The sequence below is a fragment of the Lontra canadensis genome, unplaced genomic scaffold (assembly GCF_010015895.1).
Source record: "Lontra canadensis isolate GAN:19392208 unplaced genomic scaffold, GSC_riverotter_1.0 scaffold632, whole genome shotgun sequence".
Lineage (NCBI taxonomy): Eukaryota > Metazoa > Chordata > Mammalia > Carnivora > Mustelidae > Lontra > Lontra canadensis.
This window is the reverse complement of record NW_022631616.1, coordinates 1-26,946: the sequence shown is the minus strand read 5'-3', so window position 1 is coordinate 26,946 and position 26,946 is coordinate 1. Positions and strand designations below refer to the sequence as shown.

At 41.0% G+C, this 26,946-nt stretch overlaps 1 long non-coding RNA gene across 1 annotated transcript in view; it reads left to right on the top strand.

Annotated features, from left to right (window-relative positions):
- The window catches only part of LOC116863160, a 36,614-nt gene extending 14,763 nt beyond the window's left edge, over window positions 1–21,851 (top strand). The window contains exon 3 of the long non-coding RNA XR_004381776.1: window positions 21,797–21,851. This is a non-coding gene — a long non-coding RNA (uncharacterized LOC116863160). The remainder of the gene's footprint in view (window positions 1–21,796) is intronic.
- Window positions 21,852–26,946: the final 5,095 nt, after the last annotated feature.

Sequence of the window (26,946 nt, the reverse complement as noted above, 5' to 3'; positions counted from 1 at the left end):
TGTAGCATGTGGTAGTGGGGTTTTCATTTTCCCTGCTGTATAATATTCCATTGCATGACTGTATCTCAGATTACTTACTTGCACTACAGACTTTATCTGTTGACAGACCAATGTGTTCTCCCACCCCAGGGTTTGGCACTTGTAAACAGTGTCGCTGCTGTGAACATTCTTGTTCATGTCCCCTGAGGCAAGTGTTTAGGGTGTATACTAGGAGTGAAATTACTGGCCTGTAAAGTGTGCAAATACTCAAGTCTACCAGATAACACCAAATGGGTGGCAAAGAGAGTATTCTAAAGTCCAGAAGTGTTTTCATCAACTCTCGTTTTTACCACCTCTTGGCATTGGTAGACTTCATTTTCCCCAATCTAGTGGCATTGAGATAGATTGTTAACAGACTCTTCCCACGGTCATTTTCCAATGTCCGTGAATGCTTACGGCTGCTTTGGGGATTTAAGTATGCCTAATAATATTCTGCCTCTGGGATTCACTCCTGCTCAGCCTTTTTCTTGTCTGGAAGAGCTGATCCTATCACAGGTTTACTGAAGAAACAGCCCTTTCGGGGTAACCCAGTGGTTTCTGGAAAGCTCAGGAACAGAGGGCTTTGAAATGAACAATTTGAAGCAGTGTTTTAATTAAGAGATTCAAGCTGTTTCTATTTTCCTAATGACCAGTGCTTGCTCTCATTGTAAATTACATTCCCAGGCAAGATGACAAGGAATCCTTTGGGTGACTTTCTCTCTCTCTCTCTTCTGATTTTCTGGACTACAAATTAAGACAGGCGGAGCTCCTTTTGAGACATTTCCCCACTGAGTTTGCTGGGACTCCCCCCACCACCCCTGCCCAAACCCCCAACTGTCTTCTTTTTCCTTCACTGAAGAAGTGAAAAATTGAGGTGATTTTCTGAAATGAACATCTTTATTGATTAGGAGCTGATTCTGACAGCATGTGGCCATCTGTTTAATTGGGTTTCACATCTAAGACGTAACTATACTTAGTAACATGATTTATGAGAATTTCATTCAGTTCCCGTTATCATTTTCTGATTTATGCCACTTAAGTCCACTTCTGCTCGCGGTAGAGACTCGAGTAGAAAACACAAAAGCCTATAGGTTTTTGGTTTATTCTGTTTTTGTTTGTTCTTTGTTTGCAAATTCCTGCCTTTGTCTGAAACCCTATGACTTGTGGCCATATTTCAGTGTTAGAATTTTGCAGCATGGGCATGCTTCTTATTTTTCTACCCTCGTCAAGCTGGGGAGCAGTGTCTTCAGACAGAGTGCCGTGTAACATAATAATGACTGTAGTCTGCTATAGGAGGAGTTACAGAGAGGAGCTGTCGCAGAATTTAATTATATTTGAACTGATACAGTGGTTAAAGAGGACAACTGGGAGCCCGGGTTAGTGTTGCCTGAGTTTGGCCTTTCCTAACTTTGTGATATCTGCACAACTGGTCTTCCTGTTGGTATCTCCTATTACCCAGAAATTCCATCTTCATAAAATAAGTCCGTTGTTATGCCCATCAAAACACATGAACATTGCCTGTTCATAGGAGCTTTATTCGTAACAGCAAAAACCTGGAGAGAACCTCATGTCCACAAGTAGAATTGGTAGATAAATGGCGGTATTTTCGTATAAGTGACTATTACACAGCAATGAAGAACAAACCGCTCCATGCTCCAATATGGGAGAAGGCCACTGCCTCAGTGCTCAGTGACACACTGCATGCTTCTGGCCATCTAAGGTTCAGGAGGAGGCAAAAGGATCTAAGTGATGGAACTGGAAACAATGGCTACCTTTGCTGGGGATATTGACTGTGAGGGGCCACAGGAAACATTTTCCCAATATGGGAGGTGGTTGCACAGGGTATAAAATCTCATCGTGTTCCACCATTAAAATTTCTGCCATTACTATATGCATATGATACATCAACAATAACACTCCCATCCCCTCCCATAAAATGTTTTATAACAGCATATAACATGCATACACATTTTTGGGCTTGTAACAGTTTACGTTAGGCCAGGCATCCAGAGGAAGAGATCAGGGATTGGCAAACTTTTCCTGTAAAGGGCCAAATAGTAAATGTTTTTGCCTTTACAAGCCATCCATTCTCTGCTGTCAATTCTCACCTCTGCTGCTGCGACCGTAGAGAGTTGATAAACAAATGGTCACGTTTGTGTTTTTAGTAAAACTACATGGGCTCTAGTTGGCCAACCCCTGGTAGAGAGCACTGCAAGTGGATGGGACCCAGGGAGACTTGAAGAGTACTCTGACGCAGCTTATGCACTAATTTGGATCCAATCACGTGGTGGCACCAAGGGCAGGAGGGTGGTAGAGTGCACAGTTCATGTTTGGCTTTCATTTCTGCTGACATGGACTGGTCTTTAGAATAAAGTTCATGTATTCAGTCTCAATGCGTATCTATAAAATGCTTCATTTCAGTATTGGTTTTTCTCATCCTATGTCTTAAATCATATTAAAGAATTATTGCAAGCAAATAAAACCTTGGCTTGAAAATAAGTAAGGGCTGAGGGCTAAAACCAAAGATACTATTATCTTTGTTGTAATACACAAGGAATTTGGTTACCTGGGTTTAATCACAGATATTCTGCTAAAGAAGATAAGCCTTTGACCAGAGGCTGGGCTTACGCTGGCATCAAACTATAGTGTTAATCCTGAAATCAAACATAGATTTGTTTTGCTGTTAAGGAAACGATTATATTTCAAACTGAGAGAATTTCTTATACTTTGTTGACTCTGCCTAAAACCATAAAGTAGAAGCCAAGTTAGCAAATACTCACCTGTAGCCTCTAGCAGAATTTAATGAAAGTAAAGCCTTGAATGCATTTAATACTCTGTTTGGGGACAATTTGGGAATAATCTTCTAATGGTTTTGGAGGTAAAAGGGAGGAAACTTAAGAGGTTAACTTATCCAAATTTCTCATTATCTAGAAGAGATTCTGACACTCGTAGCAATTGTTAGGATTTTTTCCCACTTACTCACTTAGCGTTTATGGATCTCGCAATGATTATTGTTGATGTTCACGCTGGTGTGTCGTGCCCTCCGACACTGAGTAAAGCTGACCTCTGTAACTAACAGGATACCATGGAAATGATGGAGTATGATGTCCGAGGCTGGGTCATAAAAGACGTTGTGTTCTCTGCCTTGCTGTCTTGGATGGGTCACTCTGGGGGGAAGCCAGCAAGGATGACTTAAGGGCACTCAAGAAGCTGGCAGAGAGGTCCGCAGACGAAAGACCAGAGGCGTCCTGTCCATAACCATTAGCACGTGTGCACGCCGTCTGGGAAACAGGTTCTCCAGTCTGGCCAAGCCTTCAGACGATGGCAGCCAAAGCTGGCATCTTGACAGCAACTTCCTGAGAAACCCTGAGACAGATCACCCATAGAAGATGTTTCTGAATTCTTGAGTTTGAGAAACCGTGGGATAGTAACTGCTTACTGTTTGGAGCTACTATGTTTCGAAACACTTCGTTACACAGCAAGAGAAATAATAGAGACATTACGGCTTGCTAGATACTGAGTTTGCTGCTAGGTCTTATACTGTAATATATTGTGCTAGTTACTGAGCGTGGGCTTTGATGTTGAATCCTGGCTTGGCCACTAGTAACTTGCAACCTCGAGCAAGTGCCTTAACATCTTTAAGCCTCAGTATAATGTTCTGTAAAGTAGAGGTAATAGTAGTAAGTGAAAGAGAGACTGGTTTTTAGCAGGTGTTCAATAAATTTTAGCTCTTAAGGTCCTTGCTTTCGAGGAGTTGGGAGAGACAGAAAGATGATCAGTCATTTATATGGCACAGGGAGTGCACAGCGGAAGGGCATTCGGTGTATCGTGGGAGCCACGGAGCAGGGGTAGCTGATCAGGGGTTGGGGGTGGGGGGAATCAAGAGCAGCTTCACAGTGACGGCAATGTTTGAGTTGCCAGTGAAAGGAAAAAGACATTTTCTAGGCCAATAAGGGAGCTTGGGCCCTGCAGGAAGAGGGGTGCTGGTGCACAGGTGACAGCAGCGCCTGGCAAAGAGGTTCTGTAGGACAATGAGATGGGCGCAGCTGCAGGGGCACAGGCTGTGGGTGGGGGACGTGACACGTGGAAGAGGTGGGCAAGGGCCTGGGAAGCCATGCTGAGAAACAGGCTATGGGGAGCTAGGCTAGTTTTCTTTGGGAGGCAAGAAATTTAAGTTTCGCTTCCTTTGTCTTAAAGCTTGTGGCATCCTTTGGAGAGGAAGAGTGAGGTCACTTAGACCGGTTAGGATTTTGGCAAATGGTTTAAGAGAAGGATGGAGAGGGCCTAAATTCAGGCAGTGACAGTGATTGGAGTAGGGAGTGGCTAAGTTAGATCCCGAAAGCTGGCTCCCAGGTAAGCATGCGGTGGGAATACACGTGCCAGTTTTCTAACTTGTCCGGCGATGCCGTAAAGGACTCCCATAAAAATGGAGGTTCTCGTTGTTCTCTGCAGCTCCTCCTCACTGAGAGCTGTTCACAGGCCCAGCCTTGTGACAGTTACTTTAACATCTTCCCAGTAGCTCTGTAATCTTGGCCTGGTGGGCCCATTTTACGGAAGAGGAAGTTGAGGTTCGGAAGGCTAAGTCACTTCCCACAAACCACCCAATGAGCAAATGGCAGAGCTGGGAGTCTAACCTCGCTTCTCTGATTGCATGTTCTTCATCTTCACCCCATGCTGTTCGTTGCTGCATCGGAAAAGTGGGAATTATGTGAACTGAGACATGTGAGCACACATGAAGAGGTGTAATGGTTGTTAGAGGATCTATCAGCATTACGTCATACCCTCACCCGCGTGGTGGGAAGATTGTTTCCATCTGGTATGGGAAGAAGATGCTACAAGATGTGGGGACACCCAGGAGGTGAGGGTCAGAAGGTCAGATGGTTCCCAGGTCCCGCCGATGTCAGATCCCAATGGGCTGTGGCCAGGAGCAGCAGTTTTATTACTGCGGGCCCTTTAGCCGGGCCCACTGTCTCCGTGCTGGCTTGGGTTTGGGCAGAGTGGAACAGGTGTTACCTGTTCCAGGTAAGAATCCCTTCAGCCACCTCAAAAAGAATGTTTCGATGTACTCTCCAAAAATGTTTCCCTTTATAAAATTTCCTATGAGATTTAAGAAGTTTTGTTCAATGAGCTGAAGTTGTCATAAACAAACTTAGAATAGCTTGCAGAATTGCCAGGTGATGCACTTAGGAGGTTGTGGGATACCTGCTACAATTGCTTCAAGACGTTCTTGCCCTGGCCTAGTCAAGGACTCTGGAGTTCCCAATACAGTCCATTCCAAACTTCCAACCCCGCCCCATCCCTGGCTCTGAGGCCTATCCAAGGAGGCAGCTTGTTGCGGCCGGCGCAACAAATCGACCAGGGTCGAGAGGGTAAGAGGATGCTGAAAAGAAATTAAGAGACAAAGACATGGGGGCAGGAGGAGCACCAAGGAGGATGTCCAATAGTGCCAATTTTATTCAAGGCAGCAAGGCATTATATAGCTAACAGAAACAATCCTAAGAAAGTATCAATTTTTAGCTGATTACTAAAGAGTTTGCAACATGCACAGAAAACCCTTCAAGCTTTCCCATTCTCTATTTCCCAAGCACCAATAGCAGACCCTCTAGCGCCAGATGTACTGACTTCAAGGCCACTCAAGACATAGTTTATGTAAGCACAGCACAGTCTTACAGTGGTGTAGTCTGTAGCTCGTGCAAGGACAGCAAGGACCAGCCAAGAATTTCTGACCCCGGCCAAATCGTCTCTATCTGACTAGCAAACGTGTGGGAAGTCACGTAGCGAGCGCGCAACTCAGAGCACAGACCCTTTCTCAGGGCTGCTCGACTTTATCCACCTAAGCCTTTTGTTCGGCTATTCAGTCTTTAAAGGAGGCACAAGTCAGGGCCTGGTTTGGTTCTCGTCTCAAGCCTTACCGTGGCCTCCCCCAGCAGCTGAGAAGGACATTCTAGGTACTGCCCCTAGAGGACAAAGGTACCCTCAGCTGGGAAGCCCTGCGGTCGAATTGGCCTTCCCTTTGCTGTGGCGACTCCCAGGGCCAGTGCCTGGAGGAAGACACATTTGCCACCTGCAGGGAACTTCTGAAAACATACTCGTGGGGCAGGACAGATGCGGCTTCCAGACACAGGACTGTACAGCCTCGCTGCAGGGCTGGTGGCAGGAAGTGTGGCATGATTTTGGGTGCAGTCTAATGAACGAGGCAGAGTGTGAGTGGGACACTCCCTGGGGGTGACCCGGATGTGAGCCAGAGTGAGGCGAGCATCAGGAAGCTGGCGCAGAGCTGTGTTGTTGGGAGATGGGAAGTCAGGGCGAAAGCTCACTCATTTATCTTGGTGGTTACAATCTCACTTGTGCCCCCTTGAAAGAATCAGTAGTCTTCCACTATCATTACAAAAGTAGTTAATATTTATTGTAGAAAATCTAGAAAGTGTTTAGCTAAGCTGAAAAAAGTTTTTTTTCCAGCAAAAATATTCTTTAAGTTTTGATTCTAATTTCAGTTAGTTAACATACAGTATTATATTAGTTTCAAGTGTACAAAATAGTGATCGGACACTTCTCTACCTCACCCGGTGCTCATCAGGACAAGGGCCCTCCTTAATCCCCTTCACCTGTTTCACCCATCCCCCTACCCACCTCCCTTCTGGTAACCAGCAGTGTGTTCTCTAGCATTAAGAGTCTGTTTCTTGGCTTGTTTTTTCCCCCCTTTGTTTTGTTTCTTGAATTCCACATATGAGTGAAATCATATGGTATTTGTCTTTCTCTGACTGACTCATTTTGTTTAGCATTATAGACTCTGGCTCCATCCATGTCATTGCAAGTGGCAAGATTTTGTTCCTTTTTATGGCTGAGTAATATTCCACTGCAGGCACATATGTGCAGGCATGCACGTGTACACACACACACACACACACACACACACACACCACCTCTTGTTTATCATTTCATCAGTCAGTGGACATTTGGTCTCTTTCCATAATTTGGCTATTGTAGATAATGCTGCTATAAACATTGGGGTGCATGCACCCCTTCAAATCAGTAGTTTTGTATCCTTTGGATTAATACCCAATAGTGCATTTGCTGAGTCAACTGCTGGGTAGTTCTATTTTTAACTTTTTTAAAGATTTATTTACTTATTTGACAGAGATCAGAAGTAAGCAGAGCAGCAGGCAGAGGGAGAGGGGAAGCAGGCTCCCTGCTGAGCAGAGAGCCCAATGCAGGCTCGATCCTAGGACCCTGAGATCACGACCTGGGCCGAAGGCAGAGGCTTAACCCACTGAGCCACCCAGGTGCCCCTATTTTTAACTTTTTGAGGACCCTCCATACTGTCTTCCACAGAGGCTGCACCAGTCTGCATTTCCACCAACAGTAAAAGAGGGTTCCTTTTTCTCCACATCCTCACCAACACCCATTGTTTCTTGTCCTTTTAATTTTAGCCATTCTGACAGGTGTGAGCTGATATCTCATTGTGGTTTTGATTTGCATTTCCCTGATGATTAGTGATGTTAAGCATTTTTTCATGTATCAATTGGCCATCTATATGTCCTCTTTGGAGAAATGTCTCTTCATGTCTTCTGCCCATTTTTTAATCGAATGATTTGTTTTTTGGGGGGTTTTGAGTTGTATAAAGTTCTTTGTAGATTTTGTTTACTAATCCTTTATCAGATATGTCATTTGCAAATATCTTCTCCTATTCCACAGGTTGTCTTTTAGTTTTGTTGATTGTTTTCTTTCCTGTGCAGAAGCTTTTTATTTTGATGTCCCAGTGTTTTATTTTTCCTTTTATATCCTTTGCCTTAGGAAACATATCTAGAAAGAAGCTGCTACAGCTGATGTTAAAGAGGTTACTGCCTTTGTTCTCTTCTAGGATTTTTAAAAAAGATTTTATTTATTTATTTGGCCGAGAGAGATCACAAGTAGGCAGAGAGGCAGGCAGAAGGAGAGGGGGAAGCAGGCTCTCTGCTGAGCAGAGAGCCCGATGTGGGGCTTGATCCCAAGACCCTGAGATCATGACCTGGGCTGAAGGCAGAGGCTTAACCCACTGAGCCACCCAGGCGCTCCTCTTCTAGGACTTTTATGGTTACAGGTCTCACCTTAAAGTCTTTCATTCATTTTGAATTTATTTTTGTGTGTGGCATAAGAAAGTGGTCCAGTTTCTTTCTTCTGCATGTTGCTGTCTAGTTTTCCCAATACCATTTGTTGAACAGATTGCCCTTTACCCATTGGATATTCTTTCCTGTTTTGTTGAGGGTTAATTATGATATAGTTGTGGATTTATTTCTGGATTTTTCTATTCTGTTCCACTGATCTACGTTTCTATTTTTGTGCCAATATACTGTTTTGATGGCTACAGCTTTGTAATATCACTTGAGGTCTGGAATTATGTGTGATGTCTCTAGTTTTGCTTTTCTTTTTCAAGATTGTTGTGGCTATTTAGGGTCTTTTGTGGTTTCATACAAACATCAGGATTGTTGGTTCTACCTCTGTGAAAAATGTTGGTGGTATTTTATTAGGGGTGGCATTAAATATATAGATTGCTTTGGGTAGTATGGACATTTTAACAATATTTGTTCTTCTGTTCCATGAGTGTGGAATGTCCTTCCATTTCTCTAATTCATCTTCAATTTCTTTCATCAGTGTTTTATAGTTTTCAGGTTACAGGTCTTTCACCTCTTTGGTTAGGTTTATTCCTAGGTATCTTACTATTTTGGGTGCAATTGTAAATGGAATTGCTTTCTTAATTTCTCTTTCACTGGTTCATTATTGGCATAGTGAAATGCAACAGATTTCTATACATTGATTTTGTATTCTATCACTTTACCAAATTCATTTATCAGTTCTGTTAGTTTTTTTGGTGGAGTATTTTGGGTTTTCTATGTAGAGTATCGTGTCTTCTGCAAACAGTTGAAGTTTTACTTGTCCTTACCAAATTGGATGCCGTTTATTTCTTTTTGTTGTCTGATTGCTGTGGCTCGGACTTCTAGTACTATGTCGAAAGAAGTGGTAAGAGTAGACATCCTTGACTTATTGCTGATCTTCAGCAAAAAGTTCTCAGTTCCTTACCATTGAGGATGATGTTGGCTGTGGGTTTTTCATAGATGGCTTTTATTATGTTGACATATGTTCTTTTTAAATCTACTTTTGTTGATGATTTTTATCGTGAATGGATGTAGTACTTTGTCAAATGCTTTTTCTGTGCCTACCGAAATGATCCTATGCTTATCCTTTCTCTTATTGATGTGATATATCATGTTGATTGATTTGCAAATGTTGAAACACCCTTATGACCCAGAAATAAGTCCCACTTGATCAAGGTGAATGATTTTTTAAGTTTACTGTTGAATTCAGTTTGCTAGTATTTTATTGAGTATTTTTAAATCTGCGTTCATCAGGGATATTGCCCTGTAGTTTTCTTTTTTAGTGGCACCTTTATCTGGTTTTGGTATCAGGATAATGTTGGCCTCATAGAATGAATTTGGAAGTTTTCGTTCCTTTTCTGTTTTTTTTTGGAATAGTTTGAGAAGAATAGTTGATTCTTCTTTAAATGTTTGGTAGAATTTGCCCTTGAAGGCATCTGGTCCCTAATGTTAGTTTGTTGGGAGTTTTGTTTTGTTTTGTTTTTTACTCAGTTTCTTTGCGGTTATCTATCTGTTCAAATTTTCTATTTCTTCCTGTTTCAGTTTTGGCAGTTTATATGTTTCTAGGAATTTATCCATTTCTTCTAGGTTGTCCAACTTGTTGGCACATATCTTTTCATAATACTCTCTAATGATTGTTTGTATATCTCTGGTGTTGATTGTTATCTCTCCTCTCTCATTTGTGATTTTATTTATTCAAGTCCTTTCCCTTTTTTTCTTAGTAAGTCTGGCCAGAGATTTATCAACATTATTGATTTTTTTCAAAGAACAAGCTACTGGTTTCATTGATCTGTTTTTTGTTTTTACTTTCTATATCATTTATTTCTGCTCTCGTCTTTATTATTTCCTTCCTTCTGCTGGTTTTAGGTCTTGTTTGTTCTTCTTTTTCTATCTCCTTTAGGTGTAAGGTTAGGTTGTTTATTTGAGATTTTCCTTGCTTCTCGAGGTAGACCTGTATTGCTGTTTCTTACCTTTTGGGACTTCTTTTGCTACATTCCAAAGGTTTTGGACTGTTGTGTTTTCATGTTCATTTGCTTCCATGTATTTTTTTTATTTCTTCTTTTATTTCCTGGTTGACCCATTCATTCTTTAGTAGCATGTTGTTTAACCTCCATGTATTTGTGGCCTTTCTAGATTTTTTTCTTGTGGTTGATTTCTAGTTTCATAGTGTTGTGGTCAGAAAAGACGCATGGTATGACTTGGATCTTCTTAAATTCGTTGAGGCTAATTTTGTAGGGTAATATGTGATCTATTCTGGAGAATGTTCTGAGTACACTTGAAAAGAATGTGTATTTTGCTGTTTTAGGGTGGAATGTTCTGAATATATCTGTTAAGTCCATCTGGTCCAGTGCGTCATTCAAAGCCATTGTTTTCTTGTGAGTTTTGTTTAAATGATTTGTCTACTGATGTAACTGGGGTGTTAAAGTCCCCTACTATTATTGTATTATTATTGATGTGTTCCTTTACACTTTTTATTAACTGTTTTATGTATTTAGGTGCTCCTGTGTTGGGTGCATATTTACAATAGTTGTATCTTCTTGTTGGGTTATCCCCTTTATTCTTATGTAACGCTCTTCTTTGTCTTTTGTTACAGTCTTTGTTTTAAAGTCTGTTTTGTCCAATATAAGTATTGCTCCCTTTGCTTTCTTTTGACATCCATTTGCATGATGGATGTTTCCACATCCTCTCACTTTCAATCTGCAGGTGTCTTTAGGTCTAAAATGAGTCTCTTGTAGGCAGCATATAGATGAGATGGGTCTTGTATTTTTTTTTTAATTCATTCTGACACCCTATGCCTTTTGATTGGAGCATTTAGTCCGTTTATATTCAAAATGATTATCGATGGAATGTATTTACTGCCATTTTATTCCTTCTTTTGTAATTGTTTCTGAAGATTTTCTCTGCTTCTTTCTTGTCTTTCTTTCATATTTTTAAGCTAAAATATATTAAAGTTTTTGCCCTTATTTAAAGATTTTGTTGAATACCTCTCAAGCTTATGTTTATCTACGCATTTAAAATGGAAACTAGGGGTGCCTGGGTGGTGCAGTTGGTAAATGTCCAACTCTTGGTTTCAACTGAGGTCATGATCTCAGAGTCATGAGATCAAGCCCTGTGTTGGGCTCCATGCTCGGCATGGAGTCTGCTTGAGGGTCTCTCTCCTTCTTCCCCTCCTGCTCTTACTCTTTCTCTGTCTGTGAAATAAATAAATAAATATTTTTAAAAAATTAAAACTAAATATGGACTCATCCAATAATGCTGCCCCCCAAACATTGTAACATGAATATTGTCTCCATTTATTACATATAATACTAAGTTATCATGTATAGTATTCCACCAAATAAAAACACATTGATTTCTTTAATTTCTTAAAAAAAAAGATTATTTATTTACTTATTTAACAGAGAGAGACATAGCGAGAGAGAACACAAGCAGGGGGAGTGGGAGATGGAGAAGCAGGCTTCTCTCCAAGCAGGGAGGCTGATGCGGGGCTCGATCCCAAGACTCTGGGATCATGACCTGAGCCGAAGGCAGATGCCTAATGACTGAGCCACCCAGATGCCCCTCTTCAGTTAATTTCCTACCAATAGATGCTTAGGCTATTTGCTTTTCTGTTTAAAAAAAAAAAAAACTCTGTGGTAAGTTTTGTGTCTATGTTTTTATGCAAATCTGAGTCTATTTCTTTAGAGTAAATTCCTAGATGTGGAGGAATTGCCAAGTCTAATGGTATGTCCATTTTAGGTTTTTTTAAAAAAAAATTATGCAACTTCTCTTGAGAAAAGTGGTACCAGTTCATATTTCCATTAACAACAGATGAGATGGTTTTCTTTTATTGAGTTATGCATTGTACAGATGCTGTTGGAGGAGATGAAAGAGACTTTTGTTGTTGTTGAATTGACATAAGAGAAAATATTAGTCATATTTTCATTCTTAAGACCATTATCTCAAACCCAGATATGGCTCAGGGAACTCAGACAAACATTTGCTGAATATCTATTATATTCCCAGGCCTGGGCTAAACATCACAGCCTTTAGTGTCAGTTTTGAATACCTAGTACAGCAGTTGTGTAACAACTGTTGGCATAATAGTAGAATAGGAGATACTGAGCTTTATAGCAGGAGGAAATTTGTGTTTTCTCTGCCAGATGGTGAACTGGATCATCTGTGTCAGCATCACTTGGGATAAATGAACATTACCGGGTCCCACCCCTAAGCTGTGGAATCAAACACTGGGTATAGGCCCAGCAATTTATATTTTAAGAAGATTTTAACCATCAAATGTCTGCTAGCTGCTGAAGTTTGAGAACCCCTGAGGTATAAAAATGCAGCAAATGCAAAAGAGGTCAACTTGTTTGGGTAAAGGTAGAGGACTAACTTGTCTTGGTTGCCTGGGACTGTCCTAATTTTAACACTGAAAATTCTGTATCCCAGGAGCTTCCTCAGACTTGGGCAAATAGGATGGTTCATCACACTGGTAAAAGAGAGGAGGTTCTCTTTGTTGCAGCCTGAAGGTGGTTATGGCAGAAAAAGAACAGAAGGGCCAGAAGAGGAAGTTTCAAGATGGAGGGCAGATTTTAGAATCTGCTTTCTGCTTGTCAGTTCTAGGCTGATAGATACAGTGGCAGGAGGTTACCTGTAGGAAGCCAGCAGATGGCTAAGGCATCTTGCTGAATCCCTTGACATGAGTCACAGCTGTTAGTACTGGATACTTTCTGGAAGGGGGAAGGCTGGCATTCACCAAACTACGGCAAGATGCCAAATTGAAAAAAAAAAAAAAGAGCCACTATTACTCTTAGCAGTGATGACAATGAAATTCTTTACAGCAGAAAATATAACCAGAAGTGCTTTGTAGTTACAGCAATTTCCATGTCCCAACTGATGGTCTCCTAGATTCTGAAAGAATGCTATCCGGCTTATCTGATTATGAGAACGAAACCTAAAGAAGACGTAACATTCATGCCCTCTTAGTGTGAGCGTTCATTCTGGATTTTCCAAAGCAGTTGAAATTAAAACTGGTTTTGTCCTTGTACAGTGATAATTTGTTAACCATGTAAAGTTTCAGTTTTGAAAGTATATCTGCAAAATTGTAAGAAAAATATCTGATTATATGTTACAAACACAGTATTGAGAAGTGGTGAAGAGAGGAGAATGAGACGAGAGGGCTGTTTTAAATACATGAGTAAATACATGAGTTCTTTTTCCTAAACCAAGAGTTCTGAATTTCTTGGCATAATGGAATCACCTGAGGTGCTTTTAAAACATACATACATTCAAGGTTCCATCCCAGAGATTATGGCTTGGTAGGTCTGGGCAGGGCCTTTGATGTGGGTCTACTTTTTAAAAGCTTCCCAAGGGATTCTGAGGTACAGTTGGGATTGAGAATCTTTACCCTGACCTAAACCAGTAGGTCTCAACTAGCATGCACTAGAATAACCTGGGACACCTGCTGAAAACTCCGCACCCCCCGCCCCCAGAGTTCCTGACTCAGCAGGTCTGGTGTGGGGCCCAATAATTTGTGTTTCTAATAAGCATCCAGGTGATGTTGATGCGGCTGGGCCATGACCACATATCAAGTGTCATTCTCTTAAACCATTCCTACCTCAAACCTCAACTGATGTCACTGATCGTATCTTTTAGTCATTAGTGTAGACATGTGTATAGCTCCCCCTCTCCCAAAACACCTCTATGTGTCTTTACTGAATTTAAAACAAATGTCAATGAAAACATACACTTTAGAGAGCTTTGGTATCAGTTTACCTTTTTAGATATTACAATACAGAATTTTTTTTGTTACATCTCTTTTCCTTCCCTAGATAGTAGGTTCTTTAAGGACATTTGTATGTTCACAGCTTCCCTTTGTGGCTTGGAACATCACAGGTGCTTCGTAAATGTCAGCGGCCAGTGATTATGTGTACAAGTGGCATCATCATAACCAAACTCAGCTCTTCCTGGTAGTTTTTATAATGATATTTTAATTATATTAACGTCTCCAAAAATTGGGTCCTAAAATACATTCATTTAGTGAGCTGTAGAACTAGGAGCTATTATTGCATAGGACAAGTAAAATAATCAAGCCAGCAGAAGTAACTACAAGTGAATCTCACCAAGAAGTATAATAATGTCGCTAAGATGATACATCAGCAGTAAGTCCCGAAATGTAGATTGATACAAGGATTAGCTCAGTAATGCAAGCATATACTTAAGACTTTTGAAAATAATAGTCATAACATACACTAGAATAGTCATGTTAATACATTAGTGAATCCATGCGAAAGACTAAACATCCTGTTATTTGACAAAATTAATAATACATTGTATTGATACTGTCAGCCCCTTAGCAAAAATACCACAAACACCCATAGTGAAAAGAAAACAGACACAGGTACACACTCAGTGGAAAATCCAAGTACCTCCCGGGAGAAAGCAGCTATAGCAAATATGAAAATGGATTGAATTAAAGAGGTCGGTATGTACTTTGGCTTGCACATTCTCTGGCCCATCGGATTTTTCTTTAGAATCCTGTCCTCCCCGCAACCCCTGCCCATCTGCAACACCTTCTTTTGAACTGAACCTTTATCATTTGGCCCTGGATGTGCCTCTTCTGCCCTAGAGGCTGCTGGAGGGATCCTAACTGAACAAATTCACTAATGCTAGTTTCTTTAAAGAAGTCAAAAGATAGATTGAATTTAAGAATGAACTGCTCCCAAATTTAGTTGAGTCTGAGTTGTCTTCCATTGTATTAGTATATTTACAAAAGTTTGCTATAGAGAAAGGGAAGAAGCTTACAGTCTAGTCTGGGTTTTAACGCCTGGCAAGTGAAAGTTGGAGGCCTCCCATTTTGTTAAATCTGACCAAACATGGAAACAACAGGAAAAGATGGTTGAGTCTGAGCACAGTTTTCTTAAAAGAATCACCATTTTTAAGTGTCAATGTTAAAAAAAAATCCCTCAAGCTTCCACATAACATAATACCTTGGAAAGTCACGCTTTCAAAATATTGCTGTATGATAACTTCACTGTATCATAGGCTTTTATGGGTATGAAACTTAATGTGGCAGTTACATGAAAGCATGCAAAGGATGTAGGGAAAAGAGAATATAGTCATCCAGTACTGTTGGGACCAAAGGACTCTGATCTAAACCAGCATTTTGTCTGATTTCTCTTTTCAGCACATGTCACAACCATAGAAAGGGAGCATATTCTACTTTATTCCTTGGCCATAGGGAGGGCTAAGAGTACACAGGGGTAATGGAACTTTCAGGGAGCTGGACAGGGCTTTTCATCTTGTTAAAATCTGCATTTTAAAATGAGAATCTATTGGGGGGAAAACTACCGTATCCACGTATCTGCCAACCTCAGAACTATACTAGTTCTGCCATAAATGCAAGAGAATGGAATCAATCAAGTCCTTAATCTAGAAGGAAAAACAACTTGAATAATGGAACATATCTCTGTTCTGGTATTGCGTATGGAAAGTTCAGGAAGTAGCATGTTGATGATACCAATAGTAGCATGTAATGTTTTCCACTTTGGCTAATGATATATACTCATAATCATAGGTAATGCTTAACCCCGATTATACCTTCAAGTTTCACAAGGTGCAGATTCCATTCCCTCAACAGATATTTACTGAGTGCTTATCACATGCCAGCTAGTGTTCTGGCTCTACAGATAATGCAGTGAAAGCATAGTGAAAATAAAAATCCCTTTTGTTATGGAGCTTGCTTTTTAGTTGGGAGAAAGACAGTAACTTATACAAAGGAAATACAATGTAGAGTATTATAGACGATGGCATTATGGTGAGACATAAAGCAAGAAAGGGGTAGGATAACACCCCTTTCCTTTAAAAAGCACTGGGGAAGGCCTGAATGAGAAGTTGACATTTGAATAAATATCTGAAGCAAGCTGTGCAGATAGTAGTGGAAAGAAAGCTCCAGCATTGGTAAAGAGGAGTGGAGAGAAGGGAAATTATTGATTTTGTTCATGTCTCTTCATACAGTATGAATTTTGCTATCCCTGAGTATGTATGTATTTTTGCTTTCTTGCATCTGAGCTATGGGATAATGGACTAATTTTGTTTTCCTCTCCTCATTTGTCTATACTAAAGAACCTAACTGGTGCGATTTTCCTGTAACAAAATAGATACTGAAACTGAAATGTGCTGACACATTTAAGTTTCCTTGGAAAGCTGTTGCTACAGTTAAGATGTAACTTTGTGACTTCAAAGGCCGAAAAGTTGAACCTGCCTGAATTAATTGCCCAGTGAATATGGTCGGTTCTTTGGCAGTCAGGTCTGTCCTAAACAAAAGCCCTCAAGGTTAGTCAGTTATTCACTGATGTGGGAGTTGTAGGGAAACTCCAGCAAAAAAGGAAGGTTTGACTCCAGTAGAAAGCCGAAAGCAGGCCTTAGTAGTGTTGCTGGGTGCAGATCTGAGAAAGAGAAATTATTAGTAACAAACAATGAGGTTATTACAACATATAGATAAGAATATTTTCCTTTGTCAGAATTTTAGTCTTTTGAATTACATACCAACAACTTGTATTTTTGCTTGAAATGGGAATGAAATTTGCTGGTATTGACAAATGCCAGAGGAAAATGCTATTATGTAAGCTTAGTGAACTGTTAAGTTTTTGTATAACCTTTAGAAGAATTTTCTACAATGTGTACACATTTCTATAAGAGTTAATGTTCATTACACAAGTTGATTACCTTTGACTAGTTAAAATTTACAATACTACATCTATGTCCAAAATCCCTTTAACCAGTCATCACCTTCTAGTCCCCATTAGCTCCAGGAAGCAGTCCTTATGATCCCTTTGATATGTATTTTACAGACCTTTTCTGTGCATTTGCATTCATGTACTACGTGGATACGGTACTTATTTTAAAAATAGAAATGGTATTTATATATCTGATTCTGTGCTTTGCTTTATTTTAACAACATGTCTTGGGAGATATTTTCTGTGCTAGAATATTAAGACCTGCCTCTTTCTTTTTGTTTGCTGCAGAGCAGTCCATAGTACAGTTATGCCATAATTAAGTCATTTTTTTCCTGTTGGATATCTGGCTTGCGGCACACTTTTCTCAATTACAGCGATGCAGCAATGAACATATTTGGCCATGACTCCACAGTACACATGAACCAGTGATTGGGCAGCGGCTCTTGAAGTGTGCCTCCTAGATCAGCAGCTTCGGCATCACAAGGGAACTTGTTAAAGGCGCAAATTCTTAGCCTCTTTTCTAGACTTACTAACTCAGAAACTCTGGGAGTGGGGCCCGTCAGTCTGTTCCATTAAGCCCTCTAGGTCATTCTGATGCCTGATAAAATTTGAAGACCACTGGCAGGAATGTATATGTGTCCATATACACATATACATTCCTGCCAGGAATCTATGTGTCCATAGATCTATGTGTCCATATACACATCTACATGTCCATATACACATAGATGCCCACATGTACCTACACAGTTAGTCCTGCTATAATGCGACACACAAGTTCCTAAATGTCACTATGTTATGCAGAATTGTGCAATAAAAGCCACAGGTTTATGAGAAAAATGGAGTTAGGAACACAACAATCAAAAACACGATCAATGACACATGAAAACAAGAGCCAGCAGCCTAATAAAAATGATAGTACAGGGGCGCCTGGGTGGCCCAGTTGGTTAAGCCTCCGACTCTTGATTTCAGCTCAGGTCCTGATCTCAGGGCCCTGAGATTGAGCCCCACAGCAGGCGCTGGGCTCAGCAGGAAGTCTGCTTCTCTCCCTCTGCCCCTCCCCCCGCTCGCACCATCGCCCGCGCATGCTCGCACGCTCTCTCTCTCTCTCTCTCAAAGTAGATCTTAAAAAAACGATAGCACAGTCTTACAGGTGTTAAATGAGTAAATACATGAATACTACAGTAAATATGGCATTTTCCCCTGGAAAGACTTGAAGTTGGCCTGTGGAAGTGGGTGCTGGAGGAGCTTGTGCGTTAGTGTGTCATGGTTGAAGGAGGGTGAGCTGAAGTTGGAAGGACATTTGAACACCAGGCATGGCTGGCTGGGGCTTCTAACACAGGGGGCAAACTGAGGTAACTAACTGGCCCGCGTTGGGATGTGTGCGTTTTGTGTATTCCTGTGTGGCTCAGTTCATTTAGTGCATTTCTTGCTTTCATCTAGCATTTCTGGAGGACAAAATCACACATAAGCAAATGTGAAATTGGGAGTTAGGCCCCAGTTTTTTCCCCAGTGTATCAGTCACCTTTGAGCAAATTTGCCTCTTCCAGGAAAGCGTTACAGCAGACCTGACTCTGTGTACCTATGCATATGTTTATACATATGCTTTGCAGAAAAGGACCACATACACGACTGAATGCAGTTTTTTTTGCTTAATATTTTTTTCCACTTAATATCTTTTAGGTTTTTTTTCCATGTCAGCTGATAGTTACTTATTTTATAGAAGTGGCATTTAAAGCATTAAGAGGGGGCGCCTGGGTGGTTCAGTGGGTTGAGCCTCTGTCTTTGGCTCAGGTCATGATCTCAGAGTCCTGGGATTGGGTCCTGCATCGGGCTCTCTGCTCGGCAGGGAGCCTGCTTCCTCCCTCTCTCTGCCTGCCTGTCTGCCTGCTTGTGATCTCTGTCTGTCAAATAAATAAATGAAATCTTAAAAAAAAAAATAAAGCATTAAGAGATGACTAAATTGCTCATGAAAATGCTTGCAACAGTTTATGCTCACACCAGCATCCTTCCTACATCCTGGCCAGTATTACCCATTACCAACTGACTAATTTTTGCCAGTCTAATAGTTACATTTTTTTTTCTTTCTCTCCCTCCCTCTCTCTTCTCATGTGGATATCTCCATGTTTGTATGCATAATGTGTCTGTATGTAATATGGATGCAAGCACATGGATGTGTGTACATACACACATTTACATTGTGAGGGTGCCTCCCATAAATATACTGATAGGAAAAGGAGCTTTAAGAAAAAGGCTTTAAAAGTGTGAAACTGGGGGTACCTGGGTGGGTCAGTGGGTTAAAGCCTCTGCCTTCGGCTCAGGTCATGATCCCAGGGTCCGGGGATCGAGCCCCGCATGGGGCTCTCTCCTCAGTGGGGAGCCTGCTTCTCCCCTCTCTCTGCCTGCCTCTGCCTTCTTCTGATCTCTGTCTGTCAAATGAATAAATAAAATCTTTAAAAAAAAGTGTGAAACTGGTGACACAGTGCTAAAATGTGGGGGGGGGAGAAAAGAAATAAAATGGATTTGCAAAAAAAAAAAACAACCCACCAAAATGCACAAGAAAAGCCTGTTAAAAAGGGAGAGAATTCCCTGTTTATTTAACTATTTTTTACTTATACCTTTGTGAAATACAGCTTACCCACTTCCTGAGATAAGATACTGAGCTGGTGCTGTTGGGCTTTATCTATCACTCTGGCAGGCAGACACCTCCACACCTGCAGCTTACGCTGTGAAGCCATTCAGTTCAGCAACACAGCCGTAAGGGTGTCAGATTCTTGTGTTGATCAGTGGAGGGTTCCCTGGCCCCGAAAGGCTGAGCAGATCCAGCTGCCCTGAGGCATGCGATGGCCAAAGCCTGCGAGTCGGGGGACCCCTGACAGCAAAAGCCATAGAAACGGAGGAGCGTGCAGGTGTCAGATGTCTTCCTGTAAAGAGGTTGGCAGTGGACAGAAGTGCTTCCAGCTGGCCACCGCACCAAGCAGGAACGCCGTAATGACTTCATAATTAGATCCCATTGGTTCATGATCATTGTTATTAGGAAATATCATTGCTTTTTGATGATGTATTATGTGAGATGAGACTTTCATATAAACACTGTGATTTGCATATATATGTAATATATATTTGCATATGTATCTCCAAGTTTGAATGACTTGCTACAAGTAATCACCGAAAGAGGATGGAATATTGATGTAACGATGCAAAAAAAAAAAAATCTAAGGCAATTTTAAAATGACGAAGATAAATATGATGTTGCCCCTTCAAAGTCATGTGTTTTCCTCTCTATGAAAGTAACAGGAAGAGAGAACTCCAGCTGGACCCACCTCTGTTTTTGCCATGAGGCTTTTGTCCCTTGAAATCTCAAACTGATATGAAGAAAATATAAAGAATGGGTATACGGAATTAACATTTCACTTCTAAACTAAGAATTTGCTTTCTCACCCTCGCTTCTCCTCCCAGTGTTGTAGTATCATCTCGTAGCTGGGGTGTAGACAGAATGTGGAGAGGAAGAGAGGGAAGAGAAAATATTTTAATCCTAAAAGAGCTTTCAGTCTCACTGGGGCTAGAGCAGTGGAGCAGGCGAGGGCATTGAAGAACGTGCTGCTCACTTGTCCTTGTCCTCGCTCTCTCTCTCTGGCTGTTGTGTCTTCTGTTACTATTGTTTGCATTCCGGATTGTTAAGACTTGGGAATGCAGCTCTCAGGATCAGCCCAGGGTGCCAGATCCAGTGGGGAGTTGCAATACCAAAGCAAAACATTTCTCCTGCTCATCTGCACCAAGCCGGCTACTTAATCTGCAAGGCCCAGTGCTGGATGAAAATATGGGGGCCCCCTGTTCAGAGAGCCAGAAGGAGTGCAGTTAAAGGTGCTCAAGTATGCAGCTTTGTCCTGCCTTCCGTGACCTTTCTCTAGACTCGTCAGGTTTTTTATTTGTTCTTTAATGTCATTGTTGAGTTGTAAGAAAAATCAACATTTTCAGCCATCAGCATAAGTTTACGGTTCATCTATATATTGTGCAATGTCAGTTTTAAATGAAAACGTAAGAGCTTTTAACTTGTGTGTGGAATGACCAAAATTTTACAGTTTGTATTTTGTAACCTATACACACATAGGAATTTTGTTCTTACCAGGCCAGTGGGAACACTGCCCAAAACGAACCCAGCAGCTTTGATGTTATTTCTTAATACATGTACATTCTACTCACGTTTTCTGCCTCTGGTTTACTGATGAGTAAGGGAGGACTGAAAGGAGAAGGAGCTGCGGGTCGTCCTGTCTTTCCTTTCCTTCTATGTAATTTTCAGTGTATGTGGTTGGCTAATACAGAGAAGTAGTAACTAAAGTAAGAAAGGATATGATAGGGTTCCTTGGTCATTCATGTTTCTTAGAATGCCACTGTCTCTTTTTTGGGCAATCAAATACTGGTTCCAATGGAAAGGGCCTCTGGAGGGCCCATCCATTCAGTCCTGGATGTCACACGCTTTGCCTGTACTCACTTTGCATCTCACTGGATTCCCACACATTGTGGGTCTAGTGGAGTTCTGCATGCAAGTGGGGCACCTAGGGGGGAGCCCCTTTGGCCACATAGGTTGTGTATCCATGTAGCTGGCCCTTTCTATATGAGGGAAAGCTGCTGGACAGCCAGAATCCTCCTGCACACACTGTATGAAGGAGTCCGGTTCACGGCAGGCTCGACAGTGTCAACAGAGTATTCATGCAAAGTGATGTCCTTGAAACTAATGTGATGCCCTTATTTCAAACTCTGTTGAATTAATATCATTTTAGAAACAGTTGACTCTCTTAGAGTGCTCCTAGCTCCATGAGGAGGACCTTTCAGATGGACATTTGGAACTTCCAGGCTAAAGCTTGAACCAAGTACTCGTCATCGAATCAATCTCTATATCCCTTACAATTTTGCCTATCTTTCTCCCAGGGTTTCCAGCGGGAGAGCTACAGAAGCCTTTTTTTTGGGGAACAGAATATCCTCGGTAAGTAAATGAATGAAGAATCCAGTTGTTGACAAGTAGGGGAGAACGTGCTGCTTTGGCAGAGAATAGAATATAAAGTCACAAAAAACAAAGCCAATGATGGTTCAGCACAAAGAGGGGCATGGAACCCAGTGTGGGTCAGTCGCCCTTTTCATCATTTTAGGTACTTGTCTTCCTGCTCTTTCTCCCACGGTGTATCTCTGGATAGGAGAGGCAACTTCTACACATGGAGCTTTCATTTTTATGCATTTATTCACTTGTGCATGGACTCATAGTGCAAATATTTAGACCTTAAAGGATTGTTGGGATTTGAGTTGATGATAATGATAATGGGTCAAACACCATAGAAGAAATAATGTGAGAAGAAGAAAGGGAAGTGTGCATAGAATAGCAAAGATTTTAGTTTGGCTGGTCCAAGTAGTATATGAAGGGAAGTAGTGGAAAAGACATCTGGAAAATAAGTTTAATATTTGATATTGGAGGGCTCTGGGTGCCAGGTAAGGAGCCTGGACATTAACAAGCAATAGAAAATACTGACGTTTTTGAACAAGTAAAGATAATCAGATTTGTCTTTAAAACTGTAACTTGGGTAGTGATGCAATAGGTCAAAAATGGACAGTCTGTGGAGTTTGAGATATTAAAGGTCATTAAAACCAACAGATTGTAGACTTAAGTAATTCTGAATTTACATATATAGTGGGCATTCTGATAATATTCATTGTTGGTAATATCACACTTTTATTATGTGTCTTTATTTGCTCTGGTGCTTTAATACACAGAAAATTTAGTCTTGCTTTTAGAAGTTTAGTGTCTTTTGTTTTGGTTTGGATAAGTGACAATTTAAATATTCTGTAGGTTAAAAAACATATGGGATCACGTACATATAAAAGTAAGAGAAATATGGTAGCAATATTTTGATTTGGACTCAAAACAGACCCTATGCAAGGATTTGAGTTTGAGGAGTTCTTACGGGAGATGACAGCAGAAAACATCAGCGGGAGAGTGGAGACATGAGACAGGAGGGAAGGAAGCCAATAAATTGTGTTGTGTGAGTTTTCTGTGGCTGCCATAATCATCACAAACTTGGTGGCTTAAAAAACAGGAATTTATTAGCTTATGGTTCTATAGGTCAGAAGTCCAACCTGTGTCTCACTGGGGTAAACACAAGATATCCGCACAGCTGCATTCCTTTCTGGAAGCTCTAGGGAAGAATCTGTTTCCTTGCCTTTTCTAGCTTCTAACTAGCTTCCAAACTAGCAGAGTTGCGTTTCTCTGACCATAGATCCATAGTCAGATTTCCTTCTGACTCTCCTTTTCTGTCTTCTCCTCCACTTGGAAGGACCCTTGTGATTATATTGGGTGCACCCAGATAATCCAGGATAATCTCCCTGTTTTAAACTCAGCTAATTAGCAACCGTAATTCCCCTTTGCTATGTAATAACATCACATATCATGGCTTTTGGGTATTAGCATGCAGACATCTTTTGGGGCCATTATTCTATCTACCACATACGTGTTTCAGAGCCAGTTACCACTGTGAGCAACTGGGGCTCAGTCTTGCTGGGGAACTGTAGAATATGCTTTGACATAATCCCACTTTAGGGGCAAGGTTGCTGGGGTGTTGATCATCCAGTTCCCCTTCCCTCATTGATTTGAGGGCTGTCATCTGCTGTATTAACTCTCTGGCATTCCCCGTTCTCGGCCACAAGGGCTCTGGTAGCCAGAAAAAGTCCTCAGGCAACTAGTTTCAGGTGTTGACAGTTGGAAGATGTGGGATTGATGTGCTCAAAAATGGTGAGTGCCAAGGGGACCAGGAGCAGGCATTAGTAAAGCTTACTTTAGGGAAGTACTACATTACCATAAATGAAGATTCTTGGTTTGCTTTAACCAAATCCCTTACTATCATCCCAGGCCTCAGCTGCATAGTTTTTATTAGTGGTCAGGTATTTGGAATTGATTTTCCCCTATTATTCAAATTAAAAGCTTGTATTTATTTCTATAAAAATGAAGATCTAGGCTAAATATTCTCTAAGTTTCCTTCAAACTAAAAATGTCCTAGAACTCTTTGATTCTGCTTGTCTTTAGCAATTCAACTGAGCTTCTGTGATTGTGGTTATATACCTATAGACTTGGAAAAAGAGTCTGGTTAGGTTTTGAAGTTACTGATTCAGTGAATTTGTTTATTGGGTCCATGAGCACGATTTTCTAGTCTAAAAGTCAAAGTCATAGAAACCTAGGAAATAACATTAGTGTCTCTAGGTTCAACCTTATGCTGAGCCATATTTGATACTTTAGTGGGAGAGAGATTTGTGGTTTTTTCCTAAGGAGTTCTAGGTCCTCACTGAAGTCTTTCGTCCTCTATTACGATATCTGCTCAATGAATAATTATTAAGCATATTTTGGGTACTTGGTGTTGGAAAGATGAAGATGCTGGAGACGTGGGAATCATAGTCCAGTCAGCTGGATTCCCATACATCTCTTTTGGATGGATAGCCTCCAGACCAGGAAGTGGGTATCCATTATGTTCACACTGGTCAGCTTAGTCCTTCCCTGAATTTGGGATCTAATTCTGGGGACATTAAAAGGCGAAATTGTTCCTAGAGTAAAGAATCAGGATTGTAAGTAGTCTAAGACAACATCCCAAATTGTTTGTTCCCCGAAGTAGTAATAGAAGTAATTTCTTTTGTTTTGAAGCATAAGAATTTCCAAGAAGGCCTGTAGGAAAGAAACCTATTTAAATGTGTTTAACTCAGAGGTTCCTAAGTTCCCTCTTTACCTTTGTTTTGGGAAATGCTGCTCTAAAATTCAGGGCTGAAGAAAAAACAATTGGAAGAACTTGAGGACACTTGAAGGGGAGCCTTCTAAGTGTCTTCACTTTTTTTTTTTTAAGATTTTATTCATTTGACAGAGATCACAAGTAGGCGGAGAGACAGGCAGAGAGAGAACAGGAAGCAGGCTCTGTGCTGAGCAGAGAGCCCGATGCGGGGCTCGATCCCAGGACCCTGAGACCATGACCTGAGCCGAAGGCAGAGGCTTAACCCACTGAGCCACCCAGTTGCCGCCGTGTCTTCACATTTTTGAAGGAGAGTTAAGTTGGCAATTTACCGTGTTCAGAGGGGTCAGAGGATATTTGGCTAGAGACTGTATGAGACCAACAGATCGAAGACGTAGGAAAGAGATTGTGGATCAGTGCTAGGGAGAGCTGTTTTATTCAGAACCACCTGAAGAGGGACCGGTCCCCACATGAGCTCCCGGTTTTTAGAAATCCCAGGAGAAGTCCTAAGACTACGGAAACAGGTTTTTGTGGAGGAGGTCCGTGCCTCTACTGAGGAGTCAAAGTAGATAACCTCATTGCCGCTTTTGAATCAGAGATTTTGATGAGTTTTTGATTCAGGCACAGAGTAGCTCTCACTTGGTGACAGTGTGAGATCATGGCTGCTGCAGACAGCGGCCTGGCTGTCCTCTGGTTGACAGCAGAATCCAGGGCACACGTTAAACCCATGGGGTAGTAAGAACACGAGAGAAATCGACGAGGTGGAAAAATGGTCATTTTTTCTATTTCATTTTTGGAAGGTTCAATTTTTCTCTACAGCAGTCTTCTTGTTTCTGGCCAGCCAGTCCCATTTTAAAAGGCTTTTGAGTTTTATTTATTTATTTTTATGGCATGCTCATCTAATAATGTCCATTGATGAAATGGAAGATGGGCCTTCAGCATTATGAAACATTATTATTGGAAGGCTCAGTCATATAAAATTACTTTTCCTTGTCTCCCATCCAAAGGATCATGATTATGTGACTGAGAGTTGGAACTTAGAGTGATTCAGTTATTTTCTGAATTCTTTATTAACCTCTGCAAATAGGATGCTCATCAGAGCAGCCCCTCTTAAGGGACATTTATTGCAGTGCAGTTCCTATAAACTTCCAGTGTTCATGCCTTCAGCTCTCCAGTCACCAACATTGACCAGTGGTCATAGAGGCCTGAGGCCTGTACTCCGGGCTGAGAGGCATGAAAAAAAAAAAAAACAGTGTTGCAGGCTGCATAGCGATAGCTCCTGCTGCAGAAACTAGCACTATATAAAATTACAAGTTTGTCCCACACTGTCATGGGAGCTCCATGATTGAAATGCATAATTTTACTCTTACTTCCTTAATGAAGGTTTGCAATGATGTAAAAACAGTAGGAAGCGTTTTTTCAAATGCAAATTACCTTGCAGGGAAGAAATAACAAAGGAAAGAATTGCCACCGAGGGGAAAAATTAAATCTTAGAGCACTTCCTTGGGTATAGTTGAGACAAACAATTAGCATGTTAAGGATCATTATGTCCTGTAATAACATGTTGCTTCAAAAATTTTTGTTCTTTCCACTTATGGGTCCTTTCCATTTGCCGGGTGACTTTGATGTAGCTTGTCAGGAGCCAACTGCGAAATATTTTTAGCATAATTGCAAATCTCAGGAAGAATCCTCATAAGGAGGAGTTTAAATCGTCTTTAATCCTCATCCACATGTTAAATAACTAAAATAAGTTACATGTGAACCTGTCACTTGCGTGAAATGGTAAAGTTAATTAACCAATGAGTTAAATCACTGCTACTTTCTTAGTGTGTACTAGTTACACAGAATTTAGCAGTGATCAAGCACATAAGGGTATGGCCTTCTCGGAACTTGTAGTTGAGAGAGAATATTCCAGACCCCCACACACATCCAGAAGCCTCTTTGCGGATTTCTTCATCTATCATTAATACGCTCTGTTTCAGTTATGTATTGCTACCTAATAAGCAAGTGCTACCAGACAACCACTATTGGCTTGTGATTCTGCATTTTCCAAATCTGGTTAAGGCTTCAAGATCCTTGCCATTCACTCGTGACCTTGTCTGTCTGTCACCGAAGCAAGGGAACGTGACTCCCTTCTGAAAGCAGTGATCCCTTTTAATTTCTGTTCTGTTCCTTTTTTATGATTACATTTGGGAAACAACTTACCTTTTAAATCTAGAGTGATTTTTCAACAAGTTCTCAGATTAAAAAAAATAAATGGTCTGTTTACTGACAGGATCATTTCAAACCCTCCTGCCACTTCGGATGTTTATGGATATAAAC